This window comes from Urocitellus parryii, chromosome 6 (assembly GCF_045843805.1).
Source record: "Urocitellus parryii isolate mUroPar1 chromosome 6, mUroPar1.hap1, whole genome shotgun sequence".
In the NCBI taxonomy this organism is placed as follows: Eukaryota; Metazoa; Chordata; class Mammalia; order Rodentia; family Sciuridae; genus Urocitellus; species Urocitellus parryii.
Window position 1 is genome coordinate 66,521,569 of NC_135536.1, and position 16,596 is coordinate 66,538,164.

At 35.7% G+C, this 16,596-nt stretch overlaps 1 protein-coding gene across 4 annotated transcripts in view; it reads right to left on the bottom strand.

Moving 5' to 3' along the window:
* Positions 1 to 16,596, bottom strand: part of Fut8 (fucosyltransferase 8) — a 319,640-nt gene that overhangs the window by 66,043 nt on the left and 237,001 nt on the right. The window lies entirely within an intron of this gene.

A 16,596-nucleotide genomic window follows, 5' to 3' on the forward strand; every position in this document is an offset into this window, starting at 1 on the left:
TTAAGGGATGGGGGATATACACAATCACAAAAATAAATTAGTAGTTGGCAAGCCAGACTATAGAATTGAGGTTTCTCACATTGTCCAGTATCCTTCTCTACTCCTCCATGATGTCTTCCATATAAAATGCAAGGAAGCATAGGCTTATAGAATATCTGGATACATACCTACGAATACTTTGTGCTGAGGATTAAGAATCAGAGCTCCAGAGGATCCTTCTAGCTCCTCTCTAAGAACTTTCCTTCTACCGGAAGGAGTTAAGACATAGAATGTATCAGGCCAGATAAGTTAAACTTTATTGTGCTCTGTGTGTGCTCTAAGCATAAGACTATAAGCAGTTTTGGTTTGTTTGTTTAAAAATATTTGCAGTATCCAGTTTTGTATTGGTAATGAAGAAAAGATTTGTAATAGTATGATGAAAGCATTTTGATATTTTGGAAATAATTCAGTTTTATTTTTCTAAAATTATTTTAAAAACTAAAGCAGAAAGTAAGAAAGTAAATTAAGAGAAGTGAAGCACTGCATTGTGATAATTAAAATGAAGATTCTGGGCATAGTTAATAACCATGAAAAAGAAAGTCAAAAGCCTTTTCATTTTTAAAAGCCAAGAATGGAAATTACTATACTGTTTTTAGCATATTAAATGAGAATATTTCTTTAGTAATAAGATGGTATGGAGGTATTTTTTACATTCCTGTAGCAAAGAACAATCTGTTGCAAGTAGTAAGGACAATATAATAGCTCAGGCCCAAGTAGACTACCAAGTGCTTCAAGAACCCAATTTCTCTATGGCTGTTCTGTAAAATTTAAGTGTGGAAACTTAATGGAGAAAAGATATCAAGACACATAGTTTATAGACTGTTGTACTGACACATGACAGCAAATGCAAATAGTTACTATATAGTAAAGAACAGGAAAGTTATCTTGATGAGTAAAGAAGCAACTGGCTGAATTTTACATCTTTGAAACTTTTGGTTATAATTTCCCTACACATCTGTGTCAAGCATTTTAAAACTACTTCTAAAAAATGGAAATTCTATTAATCCACAGAAAGCAACAAACAATTAAGGATTATTTATTCTACTAAGGATCTCTGAGATAGTTTTCTGACATCTCTGGGTATTTCAGGTGGTCTCTAGAAAATGTGTGATCCAGATTCAAGAGTCATATACAACAGAATAATGTTGGTAATATTTTTTGCCACCATAATGGCCACAAAAAATATTCAGAGAATGAAACAGACACATTTCATTCAAAGAAAACAGTGCAAACAAGATTCCCTTCAATGACGAGAGAAGAAAAAAGCTAGGTTTACATGAGGAGCAAGATTCTGCTAATCTTAAATAAAAATACACAGAAAATCTATTTCTTAAGCACCTCAAATTTTTTTCCAAAATGTGCAGCCTAATTCCTATGTCTTAGATCAGCTTAAGTAATCGAGTAAAAAACAGTATAATTAGAAAATTAAGATTGAATTTCAGAAAGGTTTTCCATCATCCTTTTAATTGACATGCTTCATTAGGATCTTTCCTCAAAGCCAAAATATAAGGAAATGTGACACATGTGGCAGTTACTCTTTTAAAACAAGGGCAGGGGGTTTTCAAGATGGTAGGATACAGGAGGTCATTTTACTGGCTGCTCTGTGGCATGAAACCAAGAAAACAGATCAGCAGTTTCTCAGCAGGGTGGATTAAAAATGGGGTGGGAGGGCAGGGAACTTTAGTGGGGATTAATAATGGACATTCAAAGCAGATTGGGGACTCAGTAGGTTGGATATAATAAATAAAAAAGAAATTCCCAGTGCCACCACTGCTGCCACCACTCGTGGCACCAGCGATAGAGCAAAGTGGAGAGATATGGGAATTAAAAGAACTTGCATTTTTAGGCCTGTGACATGACTGGGTACAGAGAAATCAGAGATCAAAGATGTTGCCTGATGAATAAAGTCAAGCTATGCAATATCCTTGTGTAGGAAAGAAGCCACACCTCTCTTAGCTGCCCACAGAGGACAGAGGAAGGAATTATTTTGTAGCCATGGTGTGTGGGCCAGCAGCCGGTGGAGCAAATTCCTGGCAAATGGCAACTTGGCCTTTTATACAGGTCGGGAATAATTGAATTTGGAGACTGAACCTGAAAGTCCAGGAAATGTGGGATCCATAGGTGACGGAGGGGACTAACGATTAGCTCCTCAACCAGGCAAGTGGAACCCCCGGGAAATTCCTGGGGGGCAGTCTTCAAGCATGGATCGGGAACTGTTGGGCCCTTGCAGTGTGCTGATTTAATATCTTCAGATGAATCTCCCTTCAATGAAGAAGCTGGAACCTACCTAAGTCTCATCCTTGCTTCCAGAAGCTTCACCTACAGGATTTATTCTTAAACTTCAGGAACTCCACCCTGAGGGTGGAACAGATATCACACTCCAGCCTACCACACATAACACTACTGAAAAGGAAAACTGAGAATCTTTTGAACTCCAATGGACACAATTCTTTAACTTTTCATGAAGACCCTTTTTAAATTTTAATTTATTTTTCATTTTTTTCTGTTTAATTGTGACCTGAATAGTTCATAGACACTTATACATATTCATACTTGTTGATTTTTTTCATTTGTAGCATATTTTGAAGGCAGTTATTTTTTATTGATCAGTATTTTGAGGACTAGGATGTTTAATATGTATGATATGTATGGAGATTCCTCAGAAAACTTGGAATGGAACCTCTGTTTGACCCAGCTATCCCACTCCTTGGGCTATATCTAAAGGACTTAAAATCAGCATACTACAGTGACGCAGCCACATCAATGTTTATAGCAGCTCAAATCACAATAGCTAAACTATGGAACCAACCTAGATGTCCTTCAACAGATGAATGTATAAAGAAACTGTGGTATATATGTACAATTGAATATAATTTAGACTTAAATAAGAATGTAATGATGGCATTTGCCAGTAAATGGATGAAACTGAAGAATATCATGCTAAGTGAAGTAAGCTAATCCCCCAAACCAAGGCTGAATTTTTTTTGGATATGCAGATGCTAATTTCACAATGGAAGGGGGCCAGTGAGGTAGAAGAGAGTTACTTTGAATTAGGTAGAGGGGAGTGAGTGGGGGTCGGAAGGATAGGAGAATGAATGATATTATTATCCTATGTACACAAATGACTACATGACCCGTGTGATTCTACATCATGTACAGCCAGAAGAGGAGAAATTATAATCCATTTATGTATGATGTGTAAAAATGCTTTCTATTGTCATGTATAACTAATTAGAACAAATTTTTAAAAATCAAAAAAAAATTTTTAATTTTTAATTTGGCAGGAGGGACTACCAGGGATTGAACTCAGGGGCACCTGACAACTAAGCCACATCCCCAGCCCTATTTTGTATTTTATTTAAAGACAGAGTCTCACTGAGTTGCTTAGCATCTCGCTTTTGCTGAGGCTGGCTAATCCTCCTGCTTCAGCCTCCTGAGCTGCTGGCATTATAGGTGTGTACCACTGTGCCCAGCTATTTTTTAGATTTTTTTCTCTCACTTATGTTTCCCTTGATTCTCTTTCTTTTTTTTCTGCTGATGCCCAATTTCTATTATTTTCTCCTTCAATATTTCTTTAATTGTTTACTTCTATTTTCTCTCCTCCTCTCTCATCATCACTTCTGCTCTCTCTCTGTTCACCATCTAGAATTGTACACTAAAACTTATTATTTTAACTGTGGACAATAATTAATCACATCATTTCTGTTTACTGGGACAATTAAGATTGTAGAGGGTCTCCTTCCACTATCCATGCAATTCCCCTTCTCCCTCCCTTTCCCTCCCACCTCTCTTCCCCATTTAGAGGTAATCTTCTTCCTATGCTTCTCCTCCCTACTCCATTTTGAGTCACTCCCTTTATATCAGAGAAGATATTCGACATTTGTTTTTTGGGGATTGCCTGACTTCACTTACATGTATGTAGATGTGAGAGGAAAAGAAAAAAAAAAAGAATAGCATTACCTTAGATTAGGTAGAGAGAAGTGATGCGAGGGGAGGGGAGGAGATGGGGGGATAGGAAAGATAGTAGAATGAAACAGACATTATTATTACTGTTTGTATATATGTGATTGTATGACCAATATGATTCTGCAACCTGTACACTCAGAAAAATGAGAAATTATATACCATCTGATTCAAGTGTATGATATATCAAAGTCATTGTACTGTCATGTATAACTAATTAAAACAAATTTTAAAAAAAGATTGTAGAGGTCACAGCCGGAACTATTTGTTTAATGCTGTACCTGTGTGATCGGTTGTTGTTATTATTTGTCTCCTCCTAAACAGTTAGATAATAGAAACTTTCAGAGACACTATAAGTCCACAGTGTAGAAACTCTATAGTCTCAGATCCATACTCTTAGATGGGAAGATACACAAACAACATAAAAAAAGCAAGAAAACAAATCACATTAAACAAACCAAGATACTTCAACAACCATTGCCACTACAGTGGAACAAATATCAGAGAAGAAGTTTAGAATATTCATAGTTAAACTGACCTTTAAGGTAAAGGATGATATAAGGAGTGACCTCAGAGACAAAATATAGGAAGTGAAAGATCACTTCCTTAAAGATAGAGATTCTGGAAAAAATGAAGCAGGAATCATCAAAATGAAGGAATCAATATATCAAATTCAAACTTCAATGGAAAGCATGACCAACTTACTAGACCTCTTGGAAGACAGAGTTTCAGGCAATGAAGACAAAAATACATAATCTTGAAATTAAAGTTGACCACGGATAAAACATGGTAAGAGAACATGAACAGAACTTACAGGAAATAAGGGATAATAGAAAAAGACCAAATTTAAGATTTATTGGGAAGGATGAAGAGTGAGATACAAACCGAAGGAATGCACAATCTTTCAAAGAAATAATATCAGAAAATTTCCCAAACATTAAGAATGAAATATAAAATCACATCAAGGAGGCTTGTGGGACCCTAAATATACAAAATTACAACAGACCCACACCAAGACATGTTATTACAAAAATACCTAACATATAAAATAAGAATAGAATTTTAAAGGCTGCCAGAGAAAAATGACTGGTCATATTTATAAGGAAACCAATCCAGATCTCAGCTGATTTCTCAACCCACACCCTCAAAGCTAGAAGGTCCTGGAAATTAAAAATGAGAGTGAGGTTCACTGCGCAGCACTGCAGCATCGATCTCCTCCCAGGTGGAGACTGCTGCACGGTAGACCACATTGTGCTCTGGGAAACTGGTCTGTTCCTGGCAGAGGCACGCAAGTGGATGAGAGTTTTTTGAGAAATCTAAATTTCTGGAGCCTAGCCAGCGTGCAAGAACTAAAGTTACTCTTCAAAAGGGAAAACAATACGATCTGGACAATATAGCACCATGTCGACTGTACGATCAAAAATGTCTGGACTTGCAAAAGATCAGGAACAAACCACCTGGGTCAAAAGAAAACAGCTAATAGGAAGTGATGAGAAGATACCTCGGATGTTAGATTTCAAATACAAACATTATATATTAACAACTATTATGGAGAAATTTAAGGTCTTGTTGGAAATGCAGGTCCTGATGTTTTACGAGACGAGGGAAACCCTGAAAAGTGACTTAAGGAAATGTTAGTAAAAAGTGAGATATCTGAAAAAAAAGATACAGAGCACTGTGGTAGCAGGGAAGAGTGGCAAGAAGCAAAAGATTTAGCTTCACAAAAACCAGAGTTGGGGGAAAAAGAAGAAAAAAATTCTAAAATCGCTGAGTGTACTGAAAACAATTTTTAGAAGCAAGGAAATAGACGAGCTGAGTTGTCCACTAGCAATCAAGGTAAGGAATTATCCCAGAATGAGCCCCAAAGTTACCAAGCCACTGAAGGGATGGAAGAAGCCTCAGGTATTAACTATGACACATGTAGAAATGGCAGTCACCACATACAACTGCCTGACAAAGAGAGGAGAAAGAAAAGGGAGGATGGAGCAGCAAAAGAAATGGAAGAAGAAAACCTCCAGAGCTTCAGTAACAAAGAGAAGACTGTCAAAGCATCAAGAGAAGAAGAAATGCTGATGGATGAAGGAGCCATGCTCACCCTGGCTGCAGACCCTCTGGCATTAGCAACCTTGAAAGTCAGTAAGCAGTAGCAACATTTTCAACATTTTGAGAGAAAATGACTTTGAATCAGAATTTCTGTGTGAGGTCAAATTAGCATTTAAATGTGATGATGCAATGAAGACATTTTCAGACTGCAATGTTTATGAAAATTTACCAGCCAAAACCCTGTCATACATACTAAACTGTGTATTCCGACAGAAAGAAAAACCAAATCAAGGAGGAGAATGTGGGATTCCCGTAAAAGGGGGTAAAACTAGTAAATTCAAAACATGAAGCAGGAGGAACAGCAAGTGATGGCTTGCATTTCTTATTCATCAAAGAGGTAAAAGTCACTAGGCCAGAGTGAAGAGCATAGAGACTTGGGAGGAAGAGTTTTCGGAGTGGAAGGATAAAGGAATCCCTACCTTTGAGGTGACAGGAGAAGACTCAGAGACCCACAAGGATGACATCTTTTATGTGAGGGCAGAAGAGGAAGAAGAGGCCTGTGACATGGGAGAGGAAGGAGAAGAGGAGATGGAGGAGGAGGAGATGGAGGAAGAGGAGACCTCTGGGGAAGAGGAGGAGGACTGTTGGGAGGAGGAGAAGGAGGGCGAAGACAACTCAATATTATGTGAGAAACGGGATTCAACCTGTCTGCTGTGTTCCTGCAACAAATGTAATGGGAAAGATGGGAGCTGATGAAGAGATTATGGATTTCAGTAATGTATGGAATTCTGAGAATGAGGAGGAAGAAGAAGTAGGAGGGTTTTTAACATGGAAGACTCTTCAAACACCAACATCCAAAGATGCAGACCTAATCCAGGAAACAGAAAGAAACTATAGAACAACTGTGATCAGTATCTTCAGAGAGATGGGAGAAGAGATTGGAAAAATAAAAAAAAAAAACGCCTTCCAGATATCTTGGGAACTAACAATTCAATAGAAGATTTGAGTAGTAGAACAGACATCCTTGAAGAAAGATTGAGCAATCTAGATGATGAGATGGAAGAATTCTCTAAGGATACCGTACAGATTGCCGCACTCTGGCTGGGCACAAATCACGAGCCACTGAAGCAGGAACAAACTATTTCTGAACTCCACCAGCACACTCCACACACGCTCCCTGGGAACTCTCCAGAATGCCACGTGGCTCCTCCAGGAACCACCAACCAGAAATCCCTCTTCCGGCACTTCCCCAACCAATGGGAACTCTCCGGGAATCCCCGAGAGAACTCCAAAGTAGCAGGCCGAGGCGGACAGTACAGGTCTAATATACAACCGAATCAATCCAGCATCATCTTAATGGCTTGCCTCTCAACCAATACTATTGGCAAAATGCCAGGGGCCATTCCGACTCGGCTGTGACTCTCAGCACAGATGGCCAAGCAGATAATTAATAAAGAAACGCTAAGGGAGAGACAGGATAGATTCAGAAGTGCCAACATCCGTTTGATAGGAATTCCAGAAGAGAATGGAGCAGAGGACATATTGAAGTAAATAACTGAGGAAAATTTTCCAGAGCTTTGGGATTCTAGTCTTGGGATAGTGTGTGCTCACCGAATCCCCAGCATGATTGACAAAAACAGACTCACTCTGAGACACATCTTAGTGAAGTTTTTGAATTGTAGTGATAAAGAGAAAATCCTAAAGGCTTCTAGAGAGAAAAAAGAAATCACCTACAGAGGCACAAGAATCCGATTGACAGCTGACTTATCACTGGGCACCCTGGATGCAAGAAGTCAATGGAGCAACATCATAAAAGTGCTTCAGGAGAAAGGCTTTTGCCCTAGAATCCTGTATCCAACCAAATTGGCATTTGATTTTCAGGGTAAAACAATGATATTTTTTGATATGGAAGAATTTAGGAAGTTTATTTCTTGTATATCTCCTTTGAAAGAATTATTGGAGAAAACAATATAGGTGGCTGCAACTATCGCTTTCCTCACACCAACATATATCTAGAACATCTAGGAATACAACATCATCTCTGTCCAGAAGAGTGGAAGCTAACTATTTATTTGGTGATGAGGGGAAAGGAGTGGAATTACCTAGATGTTAGGAAGGTCAAAGAGCATATTTTAAAAATTTAATGGTAGTCATTGTAGTTTGCCTAGGGGTGAAGTTTCTGTATTACTGAGTGGGGAGGAAGGAATCTGTCCATGGAACATATGGGGAAAGTAACAGAAATGTACAGGGGAAAGGTGGCAGGGTATATTGGAAAGAAAAAATGCAAATGCTGAATGTATTGAGCGAAGGATATTTCATAATTTTATCATTCTGCAGTGAATCTGCTTTTTCCATTTGAATATAATCAATTTGCTATTAAAAGTTTTACTTTTTTTTTTTTTTAAAAAAAGGAGTGAAAACTAGCAAAGGGTGGAACTATGCTAAAAGAACAGTGAATCAGGGAATAAAATTCATTGCTCAATAATAACATTGAATGTAAATGGCCTAAGCTCATCAATCTAGACACAGACTGGTAGATTGGATTAAAAAACAAGAACTAACAATATGCTGGCTCCAAGAGATTCACCTCATAGGTAAAGTTATCCACAGAATGAAGGTGAAAGGATGGGAAAAAACATTGCATTGACATGGATCTCGTAAACAAGCAGGGGTTTCTATCCTTATAACAGATAAAGAAGACTACAATGCAAAGTTAATCAGAAGGGACAAAGAGGGTCATTTTATACTGCTTAAGATAATTATACATCAACAAGATATTAAGAATTGTAAATATTTATGCACCAATCAATGGAGCATCTACATACATCAAATAAACCCTTCTCAATTTCAAGAAGCAAATAGACAATAACACAAAAACACTGGGTGACTTTAACCTGCTTTTCATATCACTGAATAGATCCACAAAAATAAATACATAAACAAACAAATAAATAAATAAAGAAGCTACTGAACCAAAAAAATTAATAATTTAGACTTAACAGACATACATAAAATATTTCCTCCATCAATAATTGAATACACTTTCTTCTTTGCAGCACACAGATCCTTCCCTAAAATAACATATCTAAGGCCACAAAGCAACTCTTGGCAAATATAAAAACAAAAAAGAGATAATATGTTGCATTCTATTAGATCATAATGGAATGAAATTAAGAAATCAATGATGTTATTCATAGAAATAGAAAAGGTAGTTATGAAATTTATTTGGAAAAATAAGGGGCCCAGAATAGCCAAAGCAATCTTTAGTGAGAAAAGTGAACTGGTAGGCATCACAATACCAGATATTAGTTTAGACTACAGAGCTATAGTAACAAAAACAGCACAGTACTGTCACTAAAACAGGTAATAAGACAAATGGAGTAGAAGACACAGAGACAAACCCTCATAAATATAGTTATTTCATACTAGACAAAGTCTAACCTGGAGACTGAATAATAAACTGTTTAATGACCAATGATCAGCAGAAGAAATAAGGAATGAAATAAAAAAATACTTAAGAAGTAAATGAGAATAGTGACAAAATATCAAAATTTCTGGGACACTATGAAGGTGGTTCTAAGAATAAAATTCATTGCATTGAACTCATTCATTAAGAGAATTTTAAGACACCAAATAACTAACCTAATATTACATCTCAAACCCCTAGAAGAAGTAATCAAACAGTAGAACACAGGAAATAATTAAAAATCAGAGAAGAAATCAATGAAATTGAAACAAAAATATTTAAAAATCAACAAAGTGAAAAGATGGTTCTTTGAAAAAATAAGTAAAATTGATAAACCTATAGCCACATTAACAAAGAGAAGGAGAAAACTCAAATTCATGATGAAAAGGAAATATCACAATGGACATTACTGAAATACAGATGATAATCATAAACTAATTTGAAAATTTATATTCCAATAAAATAGAAAATCTTGAAGACATCAACAGATTTCTAGAGACATATGACCTACCCAAATTGAATCAGGAGGACATAGAACATTCAAACAGATCAATTTCAAGCAATGAAATTGAAGACATCATCAAAAGCGTACCAATAAAGAAAAGCTCAGGACCAATCCTCATCTGAGTTCTACAAGACCTTCAAAGAAGAATTTACACCAACACTCCTCAAATTATCCCGTTAAACAGAAAAGGAGGGAACCTTTCCAAACTCATTCCATGAAGCTAGTATCATCCTGATACCAAAACCAGAAAAAGACACATCAAAGAAAGAAAACTTTAGACCAATATTCCTGATGAACATAGATTAAAAAAAAATCTTAATAAAATACCAGCAAATCACATTCAAAAACATATTTAAAAGAGTGTACCGTGATCAAGTGGGTTTCATCCTAGGGATGCAAGGTTGGTTCAACATACAGAAATCAATAAATATAATTCATCACATCAATAAACTTCAAGACAAGAATCACATGATTATCTCAACAGATGCAGAAAAAGCATTTGATAAAAGACAACATCCATTCATGTTCAAAACACTAGATAAACTAGGGATAGCAGAAACATACCTCAACATTGTAAAAGTTACACACATTAAGCCCAAGGCCAACATCATTCTAAGTGGAGAAAATTTGAAAGCAATCCCTCTAAAAACTGGAACAAGATAAGAATGCCCTCTTTCACCACTTCTATTCAACAGATTCCTTGAATCTTTAGCCAGAGCAATTAGGAAAAAGAAAAAAAATAAAGAGATATGAATAGGAAAAAAGAGCTCCAACTATTCCTATTTGCCAATGACATGATTCTATATTTAGAACCCCCCCCAAAAAAAAACTCTATGAGGAAACTTCTAGAACAAATTCAGCAAAGTAGCAGGATACAAAATTAGCACCCATAAAAATTAATTATGTTCCTATACACTCATGATGAATCAACTGAAAGAAATAGGAAAAATTTGCCATTTGCAATAGTCTTAAAAAAAATACTTAGGAATAAATCTACAAAAGAGGTGAAAGACCTGTACAATGAAAACTACAAAACATTAAAGAATGAAATTGAAGAAAACCTTAGAAGATGAAGAGATCCCCCATGTTCTTGAATAGACAGAACTAATATTATCAAAATGGCCACACTACCAAACATGCTATACAGATTTAATGTAATTCCTATTAAAATTCCAATGATGTTATTTATTGAAATAGAAACAGCAGTCATGAAATTTATTTGGAAAAATAAGAGGCCCAGAATAACCAAAGCAATCCTTAGTGAGAAAAGTGAATCAGTAGGTATCACAATCCCAGACCTTACAGACCTATAGTAACAAAAATAGCATAGTACTGTCACCAAAACAGGTAAGAAGACAAATAGAATAGAAGACAGAGAGACAAACCCACATAAATATAGTTATCTCATACTAGACAAATGCGACATAAACATACATTGGAGAAAGGATAGCCTCTTCAACAATGGTGCTGGGAAAACTGGAAATCCATATGTTGCAGAATGAAATTTAACCCCTATCTTTTATCCTACAGAAAATTCAAGTCAAAGTGGATCAAAGACCTAGGAACTAGACCAGAGATGCTGTGCCCACTAGAAGAAAATGCACACCAACTTTCCATTGTGTCATCATAAGAAATGACTTCCTTAAAAAAAAAAAAAAAAAGAATTGACTTCTTCAACAAGACTCCTAAAATGCAAGAAATAAAATTAAGAATCAATAAATGGGATGGAATCAAACTAAAACATTTTTTTCACAACAAAGGAAACAATCAAGAGCACGAAGAGAGAGCCTATAGAATGGGAGAAAATCTCCACCACCTGTATCTCAGGTAGAGCATTAATCTCTAGGATATATAAAGAGCTCAAAAAACTTAACAAAACAAAACAAATAACTCAATCAATAAATGGGTAAAGAAACTGAAGAGGAACTTCACAGAAGAAACTTGAATGGTCAACAAATATATGAAAAAATGTTCAGCATCTCCAACAACTAGAGAAATGTTAATTCAAACTACACTGAGATTGCATCTCACTCCAGTCAGAATGGCAATAATCAAGAAGACAAGTAACAATAAATGTTAGTGAGGATGTGGGGAATAGGGTACACTCATACACTGTTGGTAGGACTGTAAATTGGTACAACCAATATGGAAAGCAGTATGGAAATTCCTCAAAAAACTAAGAATGGAACCACCAATTGACTCAGTTATCCCCCTTCTCAGTATATACACAAAGGACTTAAAATCAGCATACTTAAAATTGTTCATACCAGAACAATTTACAATAGCTAAGTTATGGAACCAACCTAAGTGCTCATCAATAGATGAATGGATATAGAAAATATGGTATACATACACAATGAAGTATTACTTAGCTATAGAGAAGAATAACTTCATGACTTTTGCCAGTAAATGGATGATCTTGAGACCATTATTCCTAGTAAAGTAAGCCAAATCAAAAAATCAAAGGCTGAATGTTCTCTCTGATATGTGGATGCTAACACACAACAAGTGGGAGTGGGGGAGGGGAAGAATAGAAGTTCATCAGATTAGACAAAGGAGAATGAAGGGAAGGGATGAGGGAAGGGAAGATGTACAGTAGAATGAATTGGCATAACTTTCCTATGTTCATATACGAATATACCACAGTGAAATTCCACATCATGTACAACCACGAGAATGGGATCCTAATTTATATTTGATGTATGTATGTCAAAATACACTCTACTGTCAACATATGTCTAAGAGGAACAATTTTTTAAAAAGATTCAAAAAAAATAAAAGAAGGGCAGGGGTAATGGAGAAAGAAAAAGCGAGAAGAGGAGAGAAGAGAGGATGCAGAAGCAAACTCATGAATGGTTTGCAGCATCTTACACAAGATAAAAAGATGAAGTCATTTCAAAAGGGAAACTGGATGATACTTTCTTCCTGTTCAAAGATATTGCAGTTTTGTTTTAAACAAAAGACTGAGTAACACTCTTTTACTGGCTTTGCTTTTCTGCTCTTTTCCATGATGGAGTTTTTTTTTTTTCTCACTTTTCCATGCATTTAGCCATATACTAAGAACACACTGTTAGTATAAATTTCTCTGGCATCCCATTATTCATTTTTTAAAATCCCCTGAAGATCACTTTTCTCAAACTACCTTAACAGAGTTAATGGCATGTAACCAATTCATTTTCTAAACCATTCAAAATCTTCAACATTTTTCTTTTTACTTTCCATTTTCAAATAATTTAAGATACATGATCAATTGGAAAAATACTCAGAGCTAGGCACAGGGGGCATGCCTGTAACACCAGGTACTTGGTAGGCTGAGGTAGGAGGATCTCAAGTTTAAAGTCAAGTCTGGATAACTAAGAGAGACCCTGTCTCAAAACAAAAAAGGGCTGGGGATGTAGCTCAGGGACTGAGCACTCCTGGGTTCAATCCCTACTATTGGGGTTGGGGGAAGTAGAGTTATAATGTACTTTCCATAATGTTTTCCTCAACTAGAACATATTATTTAACCACAGCACATTATCAAAAGCAGGATATTGACATTACAGAATACTATGAACTATTCCAGGATTTATTTACATTTCATCAATTTTAACATGCACTTATATCTAACATGTTTAGACTCATGTAATCACCACCACAATCAACACTACAAACTGTTCCATCAAAACAAACTCTCTTATGCTACCTCTTGAGAGTCACATCCTTCCCCAAACCTCAATAATCCCTGGAAATCACTGATCTGTTTTCTATTGCTATAGTCATTTTGAAAGTGTTATAAAAGGAATCCATATTTAATCTCTTGAAATTGGCTTTTTATCACCCATCATTATGCTTTGAGATCCATTCAAGCAGTGTATATCAGTGATATATTCTGGGCGGCATTGATACATACGGCTTGTGTCTACGTACTGACTTTAAAATCAAATCAAAAATAATAATCAGAACATGTCAAATTAACTGAGTAATAGTCTACTATACTGATTGTACTGTAGTTTATTTATCCCTGGAAGGATATTTTATGGTTGTTTTCAGATTTGGGTTATTACAAATTAGGTTGCTATACATATGAGTATATAGGTTTCTGTGTGAATCTGAGTATAGATTTCCCTAGGATAAATGTACAGGAATGTAATTGCTGGATCATATGGTACAGGAAACTGCCAAACTATTTCCCAGAATGGCTATACTAATTAAATTATCACAATGTATGAGAGTGTCGGTTGGTCCATATTCTTAATTCTTTTTATTTTAGCCATTCTGATAGGTGTGTAGTTGCATTTCAGGCCTGTAGTTGCATATCTCTAAAAGCAAACAATTTTAAGCATTTTTATATACTTAATTTGTCATATTTCTCGGTCTAAAGTTGTCTGTTCAAAACTTTTTCCTATTTTCTAATTGAATTATTTCATACTATTGAAATTACAGAGTTCTTAGTGTGTGCTAGATACAAGATCTTTGTTTGATGTGTGATTTGCAAGAATTCTTCTCCCAGTTTATGGCTTGTCTTTACATTCACTTTAATAGGGTTGTTTGTAGATCAAAAGTTGTTTGTTTTTAAATGGATTATTCTTTTGGTATCATGCTTAAGAACTTTGAGCCCTAGTCACAAAGATTTATCTTATTCCAGTGTTTTCCTATAAATGTTTTAGTTTACATGTTTTTATTCATGTGTCAGATTTACTACTCATTTTGAGTTAAAGATTTGCTTTTTACCACTTGCTTTGATGTTACTTTTAAAAAACTTTTAACTGATATACAAAAATATAAAAATTATACATGTTAATGTGGTACCATGTAATGTTCAATACATGCATACATTGCATAATGTTTAAATTAGGTTAAAAATATTTATTTTCTCAAACATTTATCCATTCTTTTGAAGAAAACTTTAGAAATTCTTTATTCTAGCTTTCTGATGGTACAATATGTAATTGTTATCTATAGTCACTGCATTGTGCAATAGTACTCCAGAGCCTTCTACTTTAACGATAACTTAGTACTCGTTGGTCAAACTACCCTCCATCTCAGGCCCCTACCTCTGACAACCACCATACTATCCTCAACTTCTAAGAAATTAATTTTTAGATTCCACATTAGATCATGCAGTGTTTTAGTAGGCTTTTACGTTGCTATGACCCACAGATCTGACAAGATCAATTTTAGAGGAGGAAAAGTTTACTTGGGGATCATAGTTTCAGAAGTCTTAGTACACAGAGGGCCAACTCCACTGCTCTGGGCCTGACATGAGGCAGAAAATCCTGGTGGAAGGGTGTGAAGGAGAAAAGCAGCTCAGGACACGGCCACCAGGAAGCAAAGGAGAACTCCACTCATTAGGGTCAGTGACCTACCTTCTATAGCCACACCATACCTTCCTACAGATGCCACCCAGTTAACCCCTATCAGAGTATTAATCCACTGATTGGATTATGACTCTCATCATCTAATCCATTCACCTCTGAACCTTCTTGCATTATCTCACATATGTGCTTTGGAGGATACTTCATATCTAAAGCATATCATGCAGTATTTGTCCTTTACTGCCTGGCTTCTTTAATTAACAATGATCTTCAGTTCCAACCATGTTGGAAAGGATTCCCTTTTTTTTAATGGCTGAAGAGCATACTACTGTGTATATATACCACATTTCTTTATTCATCAGCTGATGTACACTTAGGTTGTTTCCACTTTCTTGCCTACTGTGGAGTGTTGGTCAATAAACATAGGGATGCAGATGTCTATTTTTTTTAACTGATATACAAAAACATAAAACTTTTACATATTAATGGAGTAACATGTAACGTTCAATACATGCATACATTGCATAATGTTTAAATCAGGTTAAAAGTATTTATTTTCTCAAATATTTATCTATTCTTTTGGACTTCATTTCCTTTGGATATATACCCAGTAATGTGTTTGCTAGATCATATGGTAGTTTTATTTTTAATTTTCTGAGGAACCCCATACTGTTTTCCATAATGGATAAACTAATTTACATTCCCACCAGTGTGCAAGGATTATTTTTTTCTCCATAACCTCCCTAGTGCTTTTAATCTTTTTGTCTTTTTTATACTAGCCATTCTTAGTGGGGTGAGGTGATAATCTCATTGCTGCTTTGATTTAAATTTATTTCCCTGATGATAAGATACATTTTTTATGCATGTGTTGCCCATTTGTATGTCTTCTTTTGAGAAATGTCTATTTATGTCTATTGCCCATATATAACAGGATTATTTTTTGTTTTTGTTTTGGAATTCGTTATGTACTTTGTATTTATATCCCTTGTCAGATGTACACGTTGCAATATTTTCTCTGATTCTATAGGTTGTCTCTATAGAGTGTTTCCTCTGATATACACTTTTTATTTCCTGTGCTTTTGGGTCTTATCCCCAATATCATTGTCCATTCTGTGGTCCTAAAGCCCTACATTTTCTCCTAGTAAATATATATCTTTATTTATTTATTTTTATGTGGTGCTGAGGATCTAACCCAGTGCTTTGCACGTGTGCAGCAGTAGAGCACTCACCTAGCACGTGCAAAGCACTGGGTTAGATTTTTTTTGTGTGTGTGTGTGTGAGTG